This window comes from Mauremys reevesii, linkage group 1, assembly GCF_016161935.1.
Source record: "Mauremys reevesii isolate NIE-2019 linkage group 1, ASM1616193v1, whole genome shotgun sequence".
Classification (NCBI taxonomy): Eukaryota; Metazoa; Chordata; order Testudines; family Geoemydidae; genus Mauremys; species Mauremys reevesii.
The window spans coordinates 286085564-286094723 of NC_052623.1; the positions used below are offsets into that span (position 1 = coordinate 286085564).

General features: G+C 39.4%; 1 long non-coding RNA gene across 1 annotated transcript; it reads left to right on the forward strand.

Annotated features, from left to right (window-relative positions):
- The first annotated feature begins 3588 nt into the window (after positions 1-3588).
- On the forward strand, positions 3589-8358 carry LOC120383147. The gene is made up of 3 exons (XR_005588348.1): positions 3589-3768; positions 5914-6033; positions 7055-8358. It is a non-coding gene; the product is annotated as an uncharacterized LOC120383147 (long non-coding RNA).
- Positions 8359-9160: the final 802 nt, after the last annotated feature.

Sequence of the window (9160 nt, forward strand, 5' to 3'; positions counted from 1 at the left end):
TGCAGGTGAATGAACCGGTGATGGTGTGGCTGATCTGGTTAGGTCCTGTGATGGTGTTGCTGGTGTAGATATGTGGGCAGAGTTGGCATTGAGGTTTGTTGCATGGGTTGGTTCCTGAGCTAGAGTTACTATGGTGCGGTGTGCAGTTGCTGGTGAGAATATGCTTCAGGTTGGCAGGTTGTCTGTGGGCAAGGACTGGCCTGCCACCCAAGGCCTGTGAAAGTGTGGGATCATTGTCCAGGATGGGTTGTAGATCCCTGATGATGCATTGGAGGGGTTTGAGCTGGGGACTGTATGTGATGGCCAGTGGAGTCCTGTTGGTTTCTTTCTTGGGTTTGTCTTGCAGTAGGAGGCTTCTGGGTACACATCTGGCTCTGTTGATCTGTTTCCTTATTTCCTCATGTGGGTACTGTACTCTTGAGAATGCTTGGTGGAGATTTTCTAGGTGTTGGTCTCTGTCTGCGGGGTTAGAGCAGATACGGTTGTACCTCAGTGCTTGGCTGTAGACAATGGATCTTGTGGTGTGCCCAGGATGGAAGCTGGAGGCATGAAGGTAGGCATAGCGGTCGGTAGGGTTTCGGTATAGGGTGGTGTTAATATGACCACCACTTATTTGCACCGTGGTGTCTAGGAAGTGGACCTTCCGTGTAGATAGGTCCAGGCTGAGGTTGATGGAGGGGTGGAAGCTGTTGAAATCATGGTGGAATTTTTCCAGAGACGTCTTCCCATGGTGTCACGGAGATAGCTGGGAGTGCTGGTAACATAGGGTCTGAGTAGAGAGTCCACATATCCAGACAGTCCTTCAGTGAGAGTTCCAATGCCAGAGATGATGGGGCATCCAGGATTTCCGGGTTTGTGGATCTTGGGTAGTAGATAGAATAACCGTGGTCGGGGTTCTAAGGGTATGTTGATTTGTTCCGGTGTTAGTGTAGGGAGTGTCCTGAGTAGATGGTGTAGTTTCTTAGTGTATTCCTCAGTGGGATCTGAGGGAAGTAGCCTGTAAAATTTGGTATTGGAGAGTTGTCTGGTGGCCTCCTTTTGGTAGTCAGACCTGTTCATGATGACAACAGCACCTCCTTTATCAGCCTCTTTGATTATAATGTCAGGATGGTTTCTGAGGCTGTGGATGGCATTGCGTTCTGCACGACTTAGGTTGTGAGGCAAGCGATGTAGTTTTTCCACAATTTCTGCCTGTGCACGTCGGCTCTCTACACAAACATCCCACACACTGATGGAATACAAGCTGTCAGGAACAGTATCCCTGATGATGCCACAGCACAACTGGTTGCTGAGCTCTGTGCCTTTATCCTCACACACAACTATTTCAAATTTAATGACAATATATATCTCCAGATCAGTGGCACCGCTATGGGCACCCGCATGGCCCCACAATATGCCAATATTTTTATGGCCAACCTGGAACAACGCTTCCTCAGCTCCCATCCACTCACGCCCCTTCTCTACCTACGCTACATTGATGACATCTTCATCATCTGGACCCATGGGAAGGAGACTCTGGAAAAATTCCACCATGATTTCAACAGCTTCCACCCCTCTTGTTGACCAAGTAACTATAGTATCCAAGACTATGCGTAATATTGTTGCGCAATGGAGCTACACAGAGTTCCACTGGCTTAGGATCTAGCCTTAAATGTTTAATTATTTACTATTGCTCCTTTTTAAATAGAAACATAGAAATGTAAGGATGGAAGGGAACCTGGGAAACTTTGTAGTTCAGCCCCCTGCACTGAGGCAGGACCAAGTACACCTACTCATCCCTAACAGGTGTTTATCTGACCTGTTCTAAACAACTTGAAGTGATGAGGATTCCAGAACTTCTTATCCTACCTTCAATGGACACGGAGAACAATTGCTCACCATTGTCTTTATAACAGCCGTTCAGTATTTGAAGACTATAAGGTCTTCTACCCCCTCCTCCCCACACCATCTTCTTTTCTCAAGACTACATATACACAGGATTTTTTAACCTTTCCTCATAGATCAGGTTTTCTAAATCTTTTGTTACCCTTCTCTGGATTCTGTCCAATCTATCCACAACCTTCCTAAAGTGTGGAGCCCAAAACTAGACTCAAAACTCCATCTGAGGCCTTATCAATGCCAAGTACAGTGGAAAAATTGCCTCTTGTGTCTTAACTATGATACTCCTGTTAATACACGCCAGAAAGATATTAGACTTTTTTGTAATTGCATCACATTGTTGACTCATATTCAAAATGTGATCCACAATAAACCCCAGATCCTCTTCTGCAGTGCCTAGCCACTTATTCCCCATTTTCTATTTGTACATTTGATTTTTCCTTCCCAAGTGTAGTACATTGCACTTATCTTTACTGAATTTCATCTTGTTGATTTCAGTCCAATTTATCAAGGTTCTTCTGAATTGTAGTGCTGTCCTCCAAAGTTACAACCCATCCCAGATGGGGTTATCTACAAATGTTATAAGCATATTCTCTTTTTCATTATTCAAGTCATTAATGAATGTATTGAATAGTACTGAGCCCAGGACAGACTTCTGAGGTGCCCCATAAGGTACATCCTCCCATTTCGACTGTGAGACATTGATAATTATTCTTTGAGTACATTTTTTCAACCAACTATGCACCAACCTTGTAGTAATTTCATCTAGGCATTTCCCTGGTTTGCCAATGACAGTGTCATGTGGGTCTGTGCCAAAAGCTTTACAATAAGGGGCTGATCCTGCAATCCCTATGTAGACAAACCACCCGTTAAAACCAATAGGAGTTTTGCCTGTATTAAGGTTACAGGTTCATACCTCCTAAATGTTTTCTTCACTTTTAATTGAAGTTTTCCTAAGGTATGCAAGTTTGTGTGAATTTAGGTGATTATTTTTACAAGGCAAGTTTTCCAGTACATGAGCTGCCACTGAAAACTCAAGACACCATGTAATTATTTGCAGTTTATCAAAATCTGTTTTAGGCATTTCTTAGGTAATAACATAGTCTGAAACCTCAGAATTATATTTTGAGAAGAGCTTTTAAAATTCTATCAATATAAATCTTCCTGAATAAAGAACAAAGAAAACAACATATCAATAAGAAGAATGACTATTAACTTGATGGTTGATTTTACATAAACAACAAATGGTAGGACAAGAATATACTATTATGGAGTGCCAGGGTTTTGTATAAAGTACACATTACATGACTGTACCTGCCAATGTAATGAGATTTATATTGAAAAATATGAACAGGTCTTTGTGAACCAATACACCAAGAGAATATTAAATGCATAAATTACATAAAAACGCTATTAAGGGTGTAACAACAAATGTAAGGAAATCTGCCACTCTGATTTAAATCTTCCTATCTGGACTTTGATGTTGCTTCTCACTTCCAAAGATGTTGCTTTAAATATTAGTGGTGTAACAGGGTGCTGGCCAGGAGGTCCTGAGCCAGTCCCCTGTTTGCCCAGCTCCAATTAAGAAGCATTAGTTGGGTCTGGCTGAGTACGCCACGCCTAATTTCTAGAAGAGAAGCACCTGCCGGCCTCATTATCCAGGGGGCTATATAAGGCTGGCAGGAAGGAAGTGAGAAAGGAAAGGGAGGAGCCAAAGGCTGGGCATCCCTCTGGCTGGAGAAGCTAGCTGTCCCCCAGGTTGCTGGTTTGGAGCAGATTGTAAATAGAAGGTGGTGGGAACTAACACTGAAAACAAAAAGCACTGGTGATTTCACTCAGAAGAGGTCTCTGGCTGATTTGTTGTGATGGCAAGCGGACTCCTTGTTACAAGTGGGTATAATAGGCTGATTAAATGATTCTCAAATGGGGGTGGGCAGGTGGGTAACAGCCACACCACTTTTGCTATATTTTATGGAGGAGGAGGTTCACAGATAGAGCCTAATTAAATGGCAAGTGGTCTCCACGATGGGAAAGGGGGTACTTATATGAAGAAGGTTGAAAACCACTGTACATTGCTATGGAAGGAGTAGCAACCTTAATTATTATTTGTTCTTGTTGTTTCAGCCAAAGTAAGACTTTTAACATTATTTAAACATTTCCTTTTAGTTAATGCAAGGTTTGGGTTTTTTTAGTATTTTCAGCATTATTTTTAAAATGCTGTCATTCTCATATTGCATCTTCAGGTCATGCAGTGTTTTTTTTCTCACTGATGTTCGTTAATTTAATGGGAGTTGGTAAGAGTCAAATACAGTATCTTTAATGGCTAAAGTAGAAATTGTATAAATCTATGTTTCTGCCCAGATTTTATTTGTTTGTATTTTTACAATAATAAATATTGAATAGTAATATTACCAAGCACTGGCCATTCCACACCTTTGTATAAGATGACTATGGTACAGTTTTAAAGCAATGTATATGTCACTGAATATTCCTGCAGATGTTTGTATATTGCAGCTGTTAGATATACTACATTTGGTGCAGCCTGAATGTCTGATGGACTTTCAAGGTCAGGGGCGGCTCCAGGCCCCAGTCCGACAAGCACGTGCTTGGGGCGGCAAGCCGCAGGGGGCGCTCTGCCGGCGCCGCGAGGGCAGCAGGCAGGCTGCCCTCGGCAGCTTGCCTGCGGAGGGTCCGCTGGTCCCGTGGCTTTGGAGGACCTCCAGCAGGTATGCCTGCGGGAGGTCCGCCGAAGCTGCAGGACCAGCGGACCCTCCTCAGGCAAGCCACGGAAGGGGTAGCCTGCCTGCTGTGCTTGGGGCAGCAACATTCCTAGAGCCGGCCCCGTTCAAGGTTGTCCCTAAGTAGCACAATTTCCCTGGCTTGTCTTGGAATAAGATAAAGTTTTTATTATGTATTGCATATTCTCTCCATTGCCATCTGTTAGCTTCCAGAATCCTGTATCTCGGTCACTCATGCTTCAGGTTCTAAGGCAGAATTTGAACATGAAAATTTTCTTTTTCCCCTAAAAAAAGGGGCAGTATAGCAATACTCATCCAGTTTAACTTCTTGGAAACATTTAATGCTATATATCTCCAGATTCTCCTGTATCACTTTCAAGAATCTTCAGTGATAAACAGAAGGATTGTTTTTAACAAGTGGCTCAAATCCATAAGATAAAAGTTAGTCAGTAGAACAACCGTAAAGCTGGGTTCATTTTAAGGTCTAACAATCTTCAGCATGTCCCTTCATCACTGAGAGTGTAACCATGTATGCTAAATATGCAAAGTCCTATTGAAATCAGTGGGATTTTGTATATTATCATTGCTTTGCACTTGGCATAGTATGCAACAATGTGATTTAAAAACATTTATGGAAGGGAGTTACTGTGCATATACAATCAAATCTTTACAAACTCATATAACCCAGTTCCTTCCAAATGTTTCTGTTAACATGTCAGAGGGGGCTAATTAATATTAAGAGCTAACAATATGCAGAGTTTTTCTTTATTTTTTAAAAATTAAGCCTGTTTAAAAAGTCACAAGCACAAAAATTCCAAAATAAGGAAACAATGAACAAATGTCATGATTTAAATAACATTTTATACTGAAGGGAGGAGAAAATCCCCCTGCAACTTTGCTAAAAGCTTCTGTGCCAAGTTGAAGCCCTTTGTGAATTAAAGTAATAAACTCTTCAAATGCAACATTTTTTAATGGAAGGATGACAGGCCCTTAAATCTAGTGGTACTGCTGGTGCAGCTAAAAAGAGTAAAAAGAAAGGATCAAACCTTCCACCTAGAAGGAAAAAAATAGCTCACTCAGGGGATACTTATGTCATATACTCTTATAAAACAGGAAAGAGTCTAGACAGATAGTTACGCTTAGGGCCTTATTTTCAGAAAATTACATTAAAATACCTTTAGAAAATCCAGTTCAAGTATATCTGGTTCATATCACTTTCTAAAAATAAAGTTTTCTATACAATGCTGATTATACATACCTATTAAACGTACAACTTAACCCATTGTTTCCTGCATAGGTCTTGAAAAGAGTGTGTAGAACACCCAGGGGAATGTGCTTCTTCAAGTGCTGCCTGACATCTAAAGTATAATTTTGAGACCCAAGAATGGTTCCTTTTCCTCATCGTTTGTCTTTCCAGGTTGGTTCAGTTGACAATACCAACAAGCCTGTAGTTTGTACTGCCAATGAATCTAGGAAGACAGTATGGAATCTCATTGGCTATATGTAGTACTAAGAGGTGGTATCTACTATCCTTAGAGGGCTCAGGGCCAAATTACAATTAATTCTGAGGCCCTTACTTCTGATGGCAGCCATGCTCCAGTCGTATGGGACCTCTCCCATCCCCCAGGAGTTCTCAAAGATAATTGCTAAAGGCTGTGCGGTTGCTTCAGCTAGTTTCTTAAGTACTCTAGGATGAATTTCCTCAGGTCCTGCTGACTTGAATATATCTAACTTATCTAAATATACTTGGACCTGTTCTTTCCCTATTTTGGCTCGCATTCTCTCCCCATGGGTGTCAATTTTAATTATGTTGAGTAATTAACCTTTTTAGTAAAGACTGAAGCAAAATGGGCATTAAGCATGTCAGCTTTCTTGTTGTCTTCACTTAGTAGTTCCCCTTCCCCACTTAGTAGAGGACCTACACTTTCCTTCTTCTTTCTCTTGCTCCTAATCTATTTGAAGAACCTCTTCTTATTGCCTTTTATGTCCCTTGCCAGGTGTAAGTTATGTTTTAAAACAAATTGGCTTTGTGCATATTTTCACCCTTTTTGTGTTGGCTTTTCATGACTCTCCAGGAAGGTAATTACATTTTCAGGAGTGTTCACGGGAAGGATGAATATTAAAGTGATAGTGGAGAATATTGGCAAAGAATTAATGTGGAAATTGTACATGTGCCTTATGGTACAGCACCATTTTAACAATCTCAAAGTGGCTAAGGCTTAGGTCATTGAGATGAGGCTTGCAAATAAAAACAGAACAAAAACAAAAAATTCCACTAACTTGCTGCCAAGCATAAAAAGATAAGTTATCTTGGATACTATAGTTACTGGGTCAACAAGAAGCTTCTGCAACAGGCTACTAGATTGTGAACGTGAGTAACAAAAGGAGGCAAATACTCTTTACTGATAAAATTGATCTAACTCTGCCATTTCTTCCAGCCAGTTCCTACAGAATAACTTCTGTCAGCCAAGCTGCATTTCAGTCTAGACATATCTGGATCCAAGGCCCATGATCATGATGACAGGAAAGACAACTGGACATGTACTATGCTATCCCAATACTCCACAAAATTACAATGGCCCTCTGACTTCTTCAGAGCTTTTGTGTGCTTTTTTGTTTGCTTGTAGTTAGCATATCATTTGCTAAAATAATTTTATTGTCAAGAGGTTATGTAATAGAATATATCTTGTGAGAAAGCTGCTTTATCAATTCGTATGTCAAATGTTATTTTCAGCTTGATATTCAATTGTATAGAGTACATATGCAATTATATTTTACATTTTTATTTAAAACTACATATTAAGCATCTATCCTCTCTCCTGGCATAAAATCAGAAAGGACGTGTCAATAGAACTTTGCATTTCTCATCAAAGTATAATCATGCTGCTGGACCAAGAAATAATTTCAGAGTCACAGTTCATAGACGACAGTTCTATTTGGAATTGTAAGACACTGAAATCTGTGCCAAACATTTCAATGTTACCAGTTCAGAGAGCATAGTCTTTATTACGTGTAAGAATGAACCATAAGATATAATACCAGTGAGTGATTTAAAATATTATAACTATGAAATGCATCACAGAAAAATCCCTTACACGGATGTGCTCACTAGTGCAAATAGGTACATTTAATTTGTGTTTGATTTCAATGGGGTGCATAGGATATAGAAAGTAATTATGGATTTAATATTCTTGTTCTTGTATTTCTTTACACTAAAAAACACTCCCAGTGCTTTAGCTGGGTCATTTAGCTGTCAAGTACTTAAAGATTAATGACCACACAAGATAATTTATTGTGCCCTTATCAGCACTAAATCTATATCTGTTATTTCTCCCAGTCCTCAGCATTTGATCTTTAGCACAGCCATTACATGCAGTCTGGTTCTGATTATTTTACGGTGCATCACCAGACTTGTTTTCCTTTGCCTGCACAGAAAATAAATATGAACAAAAGTATGTATCTGAAGCCTTGTTTGAGCACAACATGTTAAAATTGTTGTAAATAGTAATTTCCTGATAATCCTGCTGGTCTAGACCAAGAAAATTCAACATATTAGCAATGCTTGATGTTCTGTGTTTGTAGATGTTGCAAAACTTGTATTGGTACATATATATTTTCATAAGAAGTCTTCCCCCCAAAATGAAATGACCCAATCCACTCCTAATCTGAGTCCTGATTCCACCTTCTATATTCACAATGAGTATTATCAGTGGTACTACTCCTAGACTATGGTACCACTCACTGTCAACAAAGACGGCAGAATCAGACCCTTGGTGGGAAGGAAACTAATATCATTGGTCAAGAACAGAATAAATTACATCAAATAAAAGAAGCACTGTATGTTTTCTTATATTTTAAAATTGATGCCTGTGAAAGTCTCTTTAACTGAAACCTAATTTAACACTGAATGGAGAGGGACACAGGCACACAGCTTACACTTAGAATATTATTTGGGGTATTAGTTCTTAATTCCTAGCCTTTCAAGATTTTATTATTAGTCACTTTTTAATGGTACAAAAATAACATTTATATATGAAATAGTACCATTCAGTGTCCTCCAGTGCCAGAAATAATGCCTGCATTAAATTAGACCACATTACTTGGCATTTGGCATTCTTTAATGATAAATAATTTTAATAGGGTCTTTGGAGGCCTGAAAAGGCTATACCTTACATAAAACTAAAAGCTTCTAGGCAGGTTTCTGATTGGACTCAGTGAAGAAAATACCAAAATTCATATACAAATATTAAAAGCAGTGCAAAATAATGATTTTTTGCAACACACTGCCAATAAATAGGCAGTCCATGAAAGAAGTCACTGAAGCAGAAGATATTTTATATTGCTATAGTAACATGGAATATCTTTTTATTTATTAATTTTAACTGCTCTTCATAGGAACACTTAAAAAATCCATTGGCTTAATTTCTTCTGTGCTAAACAATTTCTGAACGTGGGTCATAAAACAGAATAAAGCAGAGCTGCATGAATAATATAGAAATAAATAATTTATTAAATTAGTTTCAGTTCATGTCCTGATCACAGGC